General features: G+C 46.3%; 1 protein-coding gene across 2 annotated transcripts in view; it reads right to left on the reverse strand.

The window, feature by feature from the left end:
• The window catches only part of RAI1 (retinoic acid induced 1), a 177,560-nt gene that overhangs the window by 78,901 nt on the left and 85,852 nt on the right, over window positions 1-12,807 (reverse strand). The window contains exon 2 of one of the 2 annotated variants that reach the window (XM_066576682.1): window positions 9,044-9,226. The exons of the other annotated variant lie outside the window; for it this stretch is intronic. The gene's annotated coding sequence lies outside the window, so the exon portion shown is untranslated. The remainder of the gene's footprint in view (window positions 1-9,043; window positions 9,227-12,807) is intronic. 2 annotated transcript variants of the gene reach the window in all.

The following is a 12,807-nucleotide window of genomic DNA, read 5'->3' on the forward strand; positions in this document are numbered from 1 at the left end:
TCGGATTTTGATGTGGCGTTTGACGCCAAATCTGCTGCAGGCTTCACCCCTTCAACGGAAAGGGTCAAATCTGCTGCAGATCCATGTCAAAATCGGCACCAAATGTGCAGATTTTGGTGTGAATCCGCACGAAAATCCACTGCTCAAAATATGCTGCGGATTTCGTGATGGATCCACACTCAAGTGGAGCAGGAAAATGGAATGGTCACTATTTCAGTATTTCTATGCTCCACCCAGCTTTCCTAGAGTTCTGAGTGGCCATTCACCCTAATTATGCAACAATTTAAGAACAGGAGATGTATTGCAATCTAATTAGACCGAATCGATGTCAAATGGGTTTACGTCCGTTTCCAAGATAACTAGGTGACAACTAATACGGCCGCCATTTAGACTTTCACAGTGGGTGTCACCCAACTTTCCTAGAGTCTGAGTGGCAATTCAGCCAAATGGGTAACGATATAGGATGAGGAAAAATATTGCTCTACAACAAGGCAGAATTGTAGAAAAGCTGGGTGATAAACCCCATCAGAGCTGAACTGGCAGATATTTATGCAATCACCCTGCTTTCCCATACTCCTGAATGGTAAATTTAATTATGCGGTGATACATCTCACCCAACCAGAATGTCTTATATCTCCCAATCACACTACTATGTAGCCATGCAACGGTTCCTGTGACCTCACCCCCGGGCTGGCCATAGATCATCTGCCCACCCTGGGACCCCCAGAACGCAGTGAACGCCCCTGTCCCATACAAGGTTGTGTATTGGCAGCACTAGACTTGTTGTTGTAAATTCAGCCACAGTACGAAGCGCCATGTTCGCCAAGAGCACGGCCCTGACAGATCATGCATTAGGTGCGGGCGCAGATAAAATATGATGATCGCATGGGCAGTACCATTATATAAATGCCAGAAAATAAAGGTCAGCATTGTATAATTGTGTGATTTATTACGCTACGATCTATTATTGATGTAATCCCGATTCTTACAGCATTTCCTCTGAAAATCAGACAAATGACCTGGAAAGATCAGTCCTTGTAGACCGACTAGAGATGCTGGGCGACTGCTACTAATGGCAGTCATCACAGGGTCCCTTCTACTCATCTGTCTGTGTGGTGTCAGTCTTCACTGGAGTTCTAAAATTCTATTTGCGAACCTTGAAAAAGAGCTAACATTTTCTCCCAAGTGCTGGGAATTGTGGGAGACATAAAAAGTCAATGAAAATGGCAAAATATGAAATAAAGCATGAATTTTATTGATAAGCGATGGTGCACCCATAGATGCTCCCTGCATACAAACGTTAAGATATAACACCTATGTTGTGGCGAGCCAGCCGGTGTATCCTCCAGTGGCAGTAGCACTCCCTATGCGATAGAACTTTTCATCCTGAGCCTCCTGATTCATTGTCAGCAACACTCACACAGGTAGAGCCGATCAAAGGCTGTGTTCATCCTGAGCTCCCTGGTTCACGATCATTAATGACGCACAGCTAGAGGAAAGCAATAGCGCTGTTTATCCTGAGCATCCAGATTCATGTAATGATAGGATATCCTCCTTGTACCCCCAAACCCCATGACATTAAGTTGGGCCACCCTTAGGGGATTTGGTGCTGAGGGTATAGTTTCAAGGTCTGACACCGCACTATTCTCAACAGATCCCATTACTGACGTCTAGAATTTCTTCTCAACTCACCATACTCAGACCCTCAGACCCCTGAGCTACTTCCATCTGTTCTTTATCGATGCCACTTTGCTGGAACCCATCCACAGTCACCAGTATAATCCAACATGCTGGGCAGAGTTCCCAAAAGAGGACTTTAACATGATTATTTTGAGGGATTTCCCTTTAGTTAATGCCACCGAGTTATGCCACAATAGGGGCGGGCACAATCCACAAATGAGGACCCTAGCATGAGTATTTCAGTGGGGTTTCCCTTCGGTTGATGCCACTTGGCATGCTACCACAGGGATGGGCACAATCCACAAATGAGGACCCTAGCATGAGCATTTCAGTGGGGTTTCCTTTTAGTTAACGCCACTTGGCATGTTACCAAAGGGGTTGGGCACAATCCCCAAATGAGGACCCTAGCGTGAATATTTCAGTGAGGTTTCCCTTTAGTTGATGCCACTTGGCATGCCACCATAGGGATGAGCACAATCCCCAAATGAGGACCCTAGCATGAGTATTTCAGTGGGGTTACCCTTCGGTTGATGCCACTTGGCATGCTACCACAGGGATGGGCACAATCCCCAAATGAGGACCCTAGCATGAGTATTTTAGTGAGGTTTCCCTTTAGTTGATGCCTCTAGGCATGTTACCATAGGGGTGGGCACAATCCCCAAATGAGGACCCTAGCATGAGTTTTTTCAGTTGGGTTTCCCTTTTTTTTTGATACCACTGGACATGCTACCATAGGGGTTGGCCACAATCCCCAAAGGAGGACCCTAGCATGAGCATTTCCGTGGGGTTTCCCTTTAGTTGATGTTACCAAGTGATGACACCATATTTATACTAGCCGTGATCTTGGGTTGATTGAGGCCTTTGATGCCAATGCTATACCTTTGTCCCTCACCTCACTAACTATGGCATCAACAACCACGTTCTCACCCAATGCCCCCAGTAGTATTTGCTCACCTGTCCTAATGACAGACTATAGAAACCCGACCTTCTGTTACGGGATATCCGCACTACTAATTTGATGCCGGTCTCCGACCTGCACCCTTTGTGGCAAATATCAGTGCCCTAGTTGGACAACCTATTGCTGGTGCCTTCCTGCCTGCTCCCTGAAGCTTCCTCCCTATTCATCCCTCAGCGGCGGCATGGGCAATGCCACTCTCTCTCGCTTTTTTTTAATCCAAAGCAAGGACACAATTCAAGACCCCTACTGCCCGCTCCTCCCGCCCCTCTAAACTTGCAGGATTGACCTTCTCCAGACAACAAGGCCTTTTTTTTTTCTTGCTGCAGATCTGCGGCTCTGTGCGGGGCTGGGGATTAATGGAGCCACGTTCTGCAGAGCCTTTATGACCGGAACAGCAGTAAGAAGCATCCGCTGGTGTTATAATGTCAGGGCAAGCAGCCAGATGGGCTGGAGGATCCACCAGACGCCTCCTAATGTGTTGCTGTAGGAGTTCTAGTCCAAGAGGGGACGACTCAGGGGGATTTTTTACTCCTTGAGCGGCAAAAAAAAAAAAAAAGGAAAAAAACAAAACATTTTCTATTTTAAATTTTGGAATTTTTTGCAGTATTTTTAATTTTTCAGGTTTTACAACGCGGGGGGAGAATATGTTGTGATATTTTAAGCCCTCGTCCATTTGGATGAAGCCATCTCCCCCATGGGCCTGGCATGGAGAAGTCTCCTTCCTTCTCTCTCTCGTCTCGCCTTCTCCTTCCTTGCGGAGGTGATGCAGGAGCCGCTCAATCAAGATCTAATAATTTTTAATTAATGTGTGGATCATTTCGCTGATGTCCTTGGCCACCAGAGGTAATCACAGCCAGGAAAAGGATGCTGCTCGTCTGAACACTTACGTGCTGGCAGCGTGTCTACCCGTCTGCCTGGCATGATACCGTGTTTAGGTTTTGCCCTTAAAGGGCATTTCCCCTCCCAAATTTTTTTTTTTTTTTTAATCACCATGGATGAAGTCCTTGAGTCGCCCCAAAGAGCTGTTCCTTCATTATACAGGGTGGGCCAAGGAAATGATTGCTTGCTATGGGCAACAAAGACAGACTGTCTTTTAGACTGCTTTCATAAAAGTATGGCGCCGGGATCCTGTAACTATTTCTGGAAAGGCTGGGTGACAACCAATATGGCTGCCATTATGGTTTCCACGTGGGTAACACTTTCCTACGGTGTAAAATGGCCCATCTGCCTAGAAATGCCGTAACATATCTCCAGCTGCCATTCTGGACTCCAGGAAAGCTGAATGAAATCCTGCGTGGAAACGGTTTCTCCACCACATGGTGGCCATATTGGTCGTCACCCAGCTTTCCCTGAAACAGAGGTCCAGGCTAACGACTATATGTTCCAGGTGGTTGATCACCATGAACGCCCTCCACCATTTTTCACATATGATGGGGCAAAACCTCTACAGACACATGGAAAAGGGGCGGAGCTTAAAGGGGCAAATACTTCGAGGAAATGAGTGAACACGGGGGTGCAAAAAAAAGGCAACCCCAAAATAGTCAAAATGGGTCTTAGCTGCACTCCAATTTCCTGATATATAGTTACTGCTCCTGATATGTGTTTTAGTAAATCCTTGTATCCCCCAGGGGTGCTGCTCCTCTGTTATTCCTCCTGAACATTTGTTAATAAAATGGACAACTGGTTGTTACAATTTCCCTTCTCAAAGAGGTGCGTCTCTTAGTCAGCACTGATTGGACATTGTCAGACTACACAGGGACCCACCCCCAACTAGCAACACCCAGCTGTCAATTTCTTTCTAGATTTCCAGGAAGAATAACAGAGGAACGATGCACAGTTCTAAGGAAAGAGAACTCCAGAATTGGTATATTGTGGTGAATTATGTATAGTTATGTGCTAAAACAGATCCATCCGGAGAAGAGACAGTGCCCCTTTAAGATAGCAGATGCTAGGACTCTTCATGTGATGGCGGTGCGGGAGGGATTCTTGTAAGTCATTTGAAGAGGGCAGTGATTTTCTGTCAACTGAAATACAACCTGGGTGACTGGTGGGAAGTCCGGAACTGAATTTGGCTTACCATGCACTGCCTCGGCAGCTGCCCTTTACACTGGGCGGTCTAAAGGCCAAATCCATTAACCCCATTGCTGCAGAAGACTCGGAGATTGACACTAGGCAGACAGGGATCCTGATGTTCCTAGCAGCAGAAATATTGTTGCTATGGGCGATGTTAACCCCTTACAAATCTTGCAATCATGTGGCTCAGCTTACGAGTGGGCGTCAATACTCTGCAAACAGGCTTCATCCAAGCAATGGGTCTATAATGTAACTGTAAGCTGGACCGTTTTATCAGGAACCAATGAGGGAAATGCCTGTCATCGCCTTCAAAGGTGAAAGGATGGGGGGGGATCCCCATTCCTGCGGTGTCCCCACGCGTCCCATTCATCTCTATGGAAGAGCATATGCACAGAGTCTTGAAAAAGAGTCACTTTTGGTGTGCGCAAAGACTTCGCAGGGACTTTAAATGACAATTCCTTGAGCCCTATTGACATGTAGGTAAATGATAAAATTCAGGCTTTCTGTATCCCCACCAGGGAATGCTTACTGCAGACACAGATGTATTAGTAAATTCAATGTATAATGCGGATACAGTGAGCTCCCTCTAGTGGTGACTGCCGGCAGGCAAAATTTTATCATTTACCTCTATGTCTATATAGATTTATCAGACATAGCTATATTATGAAATGAATCAGTACAGAATGTTGGAAGTATTAGCCTAGGTTCTCACATGCCGCAGCGAAAAAACGCGAGATTTCCGCTTGGAGAAGCGCCGCTTCAAAACCCGCGGCACTTAGCGGCGGGGTTTGAAGCGGCCTGGCCGCTTGCTCTTCTGCTGCAGCCAGCACTCCCATAGAGGAGAGCGCGGCCGCAGCAAAAGAAGAAAAAAAATGAACATGCTGCGACCGGCGAATCTGAGAAATCTCATCCACCTGTCATTATGTTGTTACAAACCTTTAACAGCGCTGCTAATGAGATTTCCTTATCACTATTTGGTTCTGTAATCCGGACCGGGTACCTTTACAATCTATTTTCAAGTTTCCCCCAGCGCTGCGCCAGACACGTTCTTGTTTTCTTGATTGGCATGCTTACTGATTTCTCTTCTTCGCTGTAATCCCGCGTGGACGCTGTAGCAAACCCTTCCTGCGCACTTAGCTGTCATTTCGTAGCAGTAGCTTCAGCGGCTACTGCGCATGTGCCTTGAGGATCATTACTCCCACTGCTTCCGAGGTCAGATGACTGTGGGAGTGACGATCCTCAATGCGCATGCGCAGTACGCCGCTGCAGTCTCAGCAAGTAAGGGAGAGCAGAGGTGCGCGGGAATCGGCAAGGTTTGCTACGGCGCCTGTGCAAGATTACAGGGAAGAAGGGAAATCAGTATTCATGCCAATCAATAGCAGGGGTGTGCCTTGCACGGCGCTGAGGGAACAATCTGACTCTCTTCAACTCATATTAATGCAGCGCGGGAAAACTTTGAAAGCAGATTGTAAAGGTACCAAGGCACAGATCGCAGAACTAATTAGTGATAAGGAAATCTCATTAGCAGCGCTGTTACAGGTTTATCCTAGACTGCATTGTAAAAACAGGTTCCCTCTAAGTCCCTTTTACACGGACACTTCAGTGACATCCCAGCGATGATTGCTGCTGTGATTTCACACAGGAGCGATCATCGATCAGTGAATGGAGGCGGAGCAGCTGGAGATCGTTCCGGCCCGCTCTGCTGCATTCACAGTGAACAGGCAGTTGTTCATAAATGAATGACCTCCTGTTTACAAGGAACGATGGCAGACCAATGATGATTTTTAGGTCTGCATGAATGATCAGATTAGCGTTCACACAGTACAATTATCATACACGATCTAATGAGCGATTCGCACAACAAACGTGCTGTGTAGAAGGGGCAGCATTAAAACCCTCTTCCCCAACCGCTCTGCCTGTGTCACAGTAGCTCAATTGGTGGTATCACTCTACCATTACATTCATGAATCAGTAGGACCAGGATGAAGTTTTACCAGAGCAATAAGGGATTGTAAGGCCTTGCTCGCAAAGCAGATTTTGCCAAGGTTTTGAAGCAGAATCCATACCGATTTCGCATCAAATCCGCAAATGATTTGCACCCTAAATGTCTGCTATTGACCTAATGGAAATTCACGCCACAGTCGTGGATTTTTTCCACACACGGATTTGATATCCTCATGTGGAAAAATAGAAGCGAAATGTCCCTTCTTCACGCAGAATTCGTATCGAGAAAGGAGATAATTGCGCGTGTGGATCTGCGGTAAAACCACAACATTTGACGTGAAATCCATACTAAAAAAAAATCCAACGTGGATTCAACATTGTGAACAAATTTACAAAAAATTGAATATAAACGGATGGATATTTTATTGGTCATCATGCTAGATCTTTAATTACGGAGGGCTTTGGAACTAGCCCATTAAATATAGGACCCCAACATGGTGCCTGGCATGGGCGATCTCAGAAGAAGAACAGGGGAAGGTGCAAATAGCAGGTACTCAGGGAAGAGAATGCCCGAGCCTACACCCTCAAGCAGGGATGAGAGCTGAAAACAATGTGGTGCGAAGGGGGCATGCAATATTAAAGGAGGCATAAAAATGCCCCGGGCACTCACATATGGCCCATGTGCCATCATCTGGACAGCTCGACGCTGGTCAGGAGCTCTTTGGCACCGTGATCAGTTGCTAGGATACAAGACTTTGAAAAGGAATGCTGATATTGGACAATCTATAGAATCTTTAGAGTCCTTCATGTGTCAGCACTGGGAAGATGAGACACTAATCTCCCCGGGATCAAGGGCTGTGTACAGCTAACGGATGTCTGTTCTATAAATGCAATCTAACTACCGGTGAAGGGGAGGAGGGGGTACCATGATTTAACCCCTTCTGTGCAAAGCTCCGGTTTCTCAATACAGCATGAAGAACCCACTTAGTAAATCAGAGCGATATATTGCGGAAGGGGAGGGGGGGGGGCGGGGAGGGATATGAAGCTTCAAGTTAATTTGAAAGCATCAGATGCTGAAGCGTCCATCAGTCGAAGTGAAAAACAAGACACGAATGCAGCCGCATTTCAGGTCAACAACATGACACGGTATTATGCTGAACTGGAGGTGACGCATTTCAGGGCATGGTAATATGCGTTAGTGATACATAAAAATCTAAGAGCCTGATCCTATGTCCTATAGGTAATATTGACTAACGAGTGGGGTAATAGATTAAGAGTCCATTAGGGTATAAAAAAAAAAAAAAGTTTTGTATGCTACGACCAATAAAGAAGGTCATGTGACCGCACCAGAGAGCACAGGAAGAATGATGTCATGTCCCAGTGACACGTTAAGTGGCTCTTATATCATCACCCTGGGAGGACTGTCTTAGGGGGGAGATTCAGGCAGGTGCAATTTATTTTAATGTTGTCACTCAAGTCGTAAAGGCAACAGCGCAGCCCTTTCCCTTCCTAATCATGTTCCCCCCAGCACCTAATTCATCAAATGCCTATTGCCGACCACGTAAGAGTTAATGGAAGAGCACCGATGATGGATGCTATCCCCTAATGACTTGCCAAATTTTAACACTTCCTTTCCAGGGACGTAACTTATAAGGGTTGTTTGTAGAGATTTTCTCTCTGTGACGTACATTATTTGATGGGTCCGGGACCACTGCAGTGAATCCGACATCTAGAATTGGGTTCCTATATGAATGGGTGACCAAGCCCCAACCCCATGCCAATGCACATCTGTATGTCAAGGTAGACAAATGACCACCACAAAAATGGGGACTAGTTCATCAAATTGCACTGAAACATAAGTCTTGTACCCATCCCTTGTTCCCAATGACCGAATCGGCAATCATAGAACAAATAACCTTTTTTCCTTAACTTCTAATTATTACTATCAGCGATTGCCCCTTGTCGATATAAACCCCTAACCTAAAGGATCCAGTTAGGCAGCACCAGAACTATAACGCTATCAGTACATCGATGTCACGCAGGATGAAGAACGTGCACTGTACTCCAAGTATCACCATATTCATCGACTGCCCATGGTGCAAGCTAAAGGTTTACAAACAAGGACATTGAGTGCGGGAACTTCCAGGTGTCACCTATAGGGTCAGTCCACAACCACATAAGCCCCACAGTAGAAGAATAGGACCTCCATATTTAGGGTCCTTCTACTTCCAAGTCATGAGGTCTGGTCCTTGACCATCCCAACCGTTGACCACTAAGCCAACTACGAAGACCGCCGACCCCTCCACACACATCTCCTCCCCCTTCTATAGCATCAAAATAACCCGAAACACATAGAAATACACAGCAGAGAGGATAACGGAAAGGTACCTGAGATGTTTCCTCAGCTTCCACTCCAGCACAGTGACCAGGTTATGTCCTTAGACGTGAAAAATGGCACAATTCATATTTTTCATCCTCCTCAGCAGCAGCCCTTCAATGCTTCTCAGCGGTGATTATTCACAAACCACTGGGGATAAGAGGTAATTAGGAACGGCCGCGGTAGCATCCAGCCTGAAAATGTAGAGGCAGAAGTAGGAGGGGTGTGAGAGTAGACAGCATAGTGGGGAGGAGAGCGCGAGGTTGGGGGCGAAGGGGGGTCATTGACAGTGTCTATTGAGACATCAGGTCGGGGGCTTGGATGTGCGGAGATGCTGCTGGCACGGCAGCCTTTGTTTGGGGAGTAGGTGGCATGCCCCCCTCCCTCTCCCCTCTCATGTGCTGTGTTTGTGTGGATGAGTGTGTGGCTGCCTGTTTGTGCCAGGAATAGAAAGCAAGGAACTGAAATGCCAACGAGAAGGGGTCAGGGAGAGACGGAGAGCTTTGCTCTTTGCTTGCTATCCTCAGGAGGCAGAAGGAGATTGAGGGGAAGGTTGGGGGGGAGCCAGCTCGACTTCTTATGCTCTCATCCAGATTCTATTCCCCGGCTCCATCAATAAAACATCCGAAATTCTATCAGTCATTAACTCTTCCAAGGTCACCTATAGGAAGGTGCGGAGATGACCGTGGGCAGGCTACACAATACCCAAGGAGCACCGTGGTCCATAGGATCAGAACAAAAGCTTTTTACCCCTTCAAAAAGAAATAGGTTACATTTTTAAAATGTTTTTCAAAAATTTACATCGGTCCACCAAAATAAAAAAAGGCATTTATTATTATTATTTTTTTTTAATCGGTTTTATTTGCCTAGATATATGACGATGCAGGAGTAGGGGATGTATTGCTGGATGATTAAGCCAATTTATTGGTCAGGGGGGTCTGGAAAAGTTGGGTGACAATCTTGTGGGGGCTGTAATGGAGGCCATATTTGTTGTCACCCAGGTTTTCCAGGAACAGACATAACAAAGGAACAGCTGACTGCTTTTTTTTAAGGCATGCTGTGTTCTTCATATTACTGGAGCATGCCTTATTTATGATGCTTTGTGGCAGGGGAAGAACACCGGGAGTCTGACAGCTGGAGCCCCAGTGATCTGCACACCTGAATGCCCCATGTGATTGCAGCGGTCAGACATTTATCCCCTATCTTGTGGACAGGGGTAAATGTGTTTAACGGGGAAAACCCCCCTTTTTTGGGTATGTTCACACGAAGTGGAAATGCTGGCGGTTTTCCACAGCATTTCCATATTTAAAAAAAAAAAAACACGTCAAAATGTGCGCCATTGGTGTGGCTTTTGATTCGGATTCAACTGCAGAGCCACAGCTAATTTCAACCACTCAGCTACCGCTAGGACCTATCAGGACTAGAAAGACACTTACAAATTGTCGCTAGCTGCCTTCACCTGGTAACCGCAACTACACACTTCCATCTTTCCCCGGTGACAGACAGCCTACTTCTGCATCACCTGACCAGCGGCGGTGGCGTTCAGTAGGGGTTGTCATGTGCGGGCAACGAGCAGCGATTGGTGTCTTTACTTGCTCCTGTTAGGTCCTAGCGGTAGCAGATAAATCAGATCCATAATCTACCCAATGGTGCTGATGTGGACGTGGTTTTTGATGCGGAAGAGCTGCAGATTTTGGCGTAGGCGCGTATGCTCGAGTACCACTCTTTCAAACTCCTCCTCACTGGAGGGGGGGGGGCATGGGACCTCCACGCACAGGACTGGTGGGGGACTCAGTGGTGATAACCCCACCAATCAGACTTTCATTAACCATACTATGGAGAGGTGGTAAGAGTCAATTCTGAGAATACCCCTTTAATTTTTCTGGAATTCGTAGAGTGGAAAAAAATCCCGTGCGTTTTTTACTGATGCCGGCTGTTTTTTTCAGCAACACATACATTGTTTTTTATGTTGCATTTTTTTCTACGGTGAAATCTATGCAAAACACTGACAGAGCAAGAGAATGCTGGGATTTGCAAAAAAACACCCCTACAATAAAGTGCGCTGTCTGATGGGCATTTCATATTTTACTACTGACCTACAGCAAACATCTGGATGCTGCATTTTTGTGACAAAAACCGCCAGAAGCAGAAACACAAAAAATGCGGCACTTCTACATAAAAAAGACAATGGCCCTCGTTTATCAGAACCATCTAAAAGAGACCTTTCACGCGGTATGGAATTACTCCGGAGGACGCAGACAAATCTGAAGCTGTGGAATTTCACGCCAGAATCCGCAGAATTGCAAGCAGCCATTTTCAATTCCGCATCAACATCTGCAGGTAGCCTGTGGATTTTGGTGCAGAATTGATCGCGGCTTGCGGTACATGGTGCGGCCTATTTTGTCCCGCATGAAAGGTCCATCGGGGTTTATTTACACGTAGCGGAATTTGGTGTGAATCCATAGCCGAATTCTAAGTGTGAATCTGCAGATTTCCCTATTTCAATAGAAGGGGTGAAGTCCGCTGTGGATTCCCCTTCAAAACTGCACCAATGGTACAGATTTTGGTGCAAATTTTTTGGCTGTAGAACATCCGCGCCAATTCCGCTACCCTAAAAGAAACACCGTCTTTGTGGCACGTAGCAACCAATCACAGCTCAGCTTCCGTTTCTGAAACTCCTCTGGTATAATGGAAGCTGAGCTGTGAATGCTTAAACTGTGGCGGGAAATTGGTTGCCATGGGCAACAAGGTCAGATTTTCTTCTAGACGGTTTTGATAAATGAGGCCCAGCGTGCGACACCAGCCCCAAGGGTATGTTCACATAGGCGCAATGTGCCGGACCACCGATCCGGCTTCGGTTTTGCACTTGCAGTATTGTTGAATCGGCGCACAGATTTAGCCAATTTTAATGGGTGGAAACCGCAATCGGATTTCCAGATGTGGATTTTGGATGGACTCTTCATCAAGAGACGCGTCACGGGAAATCTGCATGCGGAAATTCACGGCTGATAGACTATGACATGGATTTCAATTAGGCGCGGTACATTAACTCACGCATATGTACCACTACGTATTTGCGCACGCAAAAGAACATGCAACCATAGTCCCATTCATTAAAAAATGGGCAATTCGTTTAATGAGTTTGTTATACAATCTTCCCTGTGCAGGAAAATAGAGCATGCTGTGTATTTTTTTGCGCCCGCAAAATACGCAATTGGTTCTATTCACTGGATATTGTACAAATATTTAATGCGTAATACGCTGTGCAAATACGTTTGTGTAAATCCCGCCTTAGCCTTCATACTACGCTTAAAGGGGTTGTACCAAAATGACAAGTTCTCCCCTCTCCATAGGATAGGGAATAACTTGCTGATCGGAGGGGGTCTCCCCAATCTTGAGGATGGGACTTCCAAGTCCTGCTTGAGCATGTGCAGTCAGCACTCCATTAGTTTCAATGGGCCTGACAGAAATACCCGGGTGGGTGGCGCTAGGATACCTCCGCGGTCCCATAGAAAGTGAATGGAGCTGATACCCTTGTGCGACCAGCACTCCGTTCAGTCTCCTCTTCACTGCAGAGGGTGCAGTAACCACACAGTGAGGATGATAAGGGACACAGGACCTCCGATCTCAAAATTGGGGCTGGTTTTATCGGCGAGACCCCCACCAATCAGCCTATGGATAGGGGATAACTTGCAATTTTGGTAAACCCTTTTAATGACGCAGATTTCGCTGTGGATTTTACATCAAATCTTAGGGAACAGAAACATCCATGATG

Source organism: Eleutherodactylus coqui, chromosome 8 (genome assembly GCF_035609145.1).
Source record: "Eleutherodactylus coqui strain aEleCoq1 chromosome 8, aEleCoq1.hap1, whole genome shotgun sequence".
In the NCBI taxonomy this organism is placed as follows: Eukaryota; Metazoa; Chordata; class Amphibia; order Anura; family Eleutherodactylidae; genus Eleutherodactylus; species Eleutherodactylus coqui.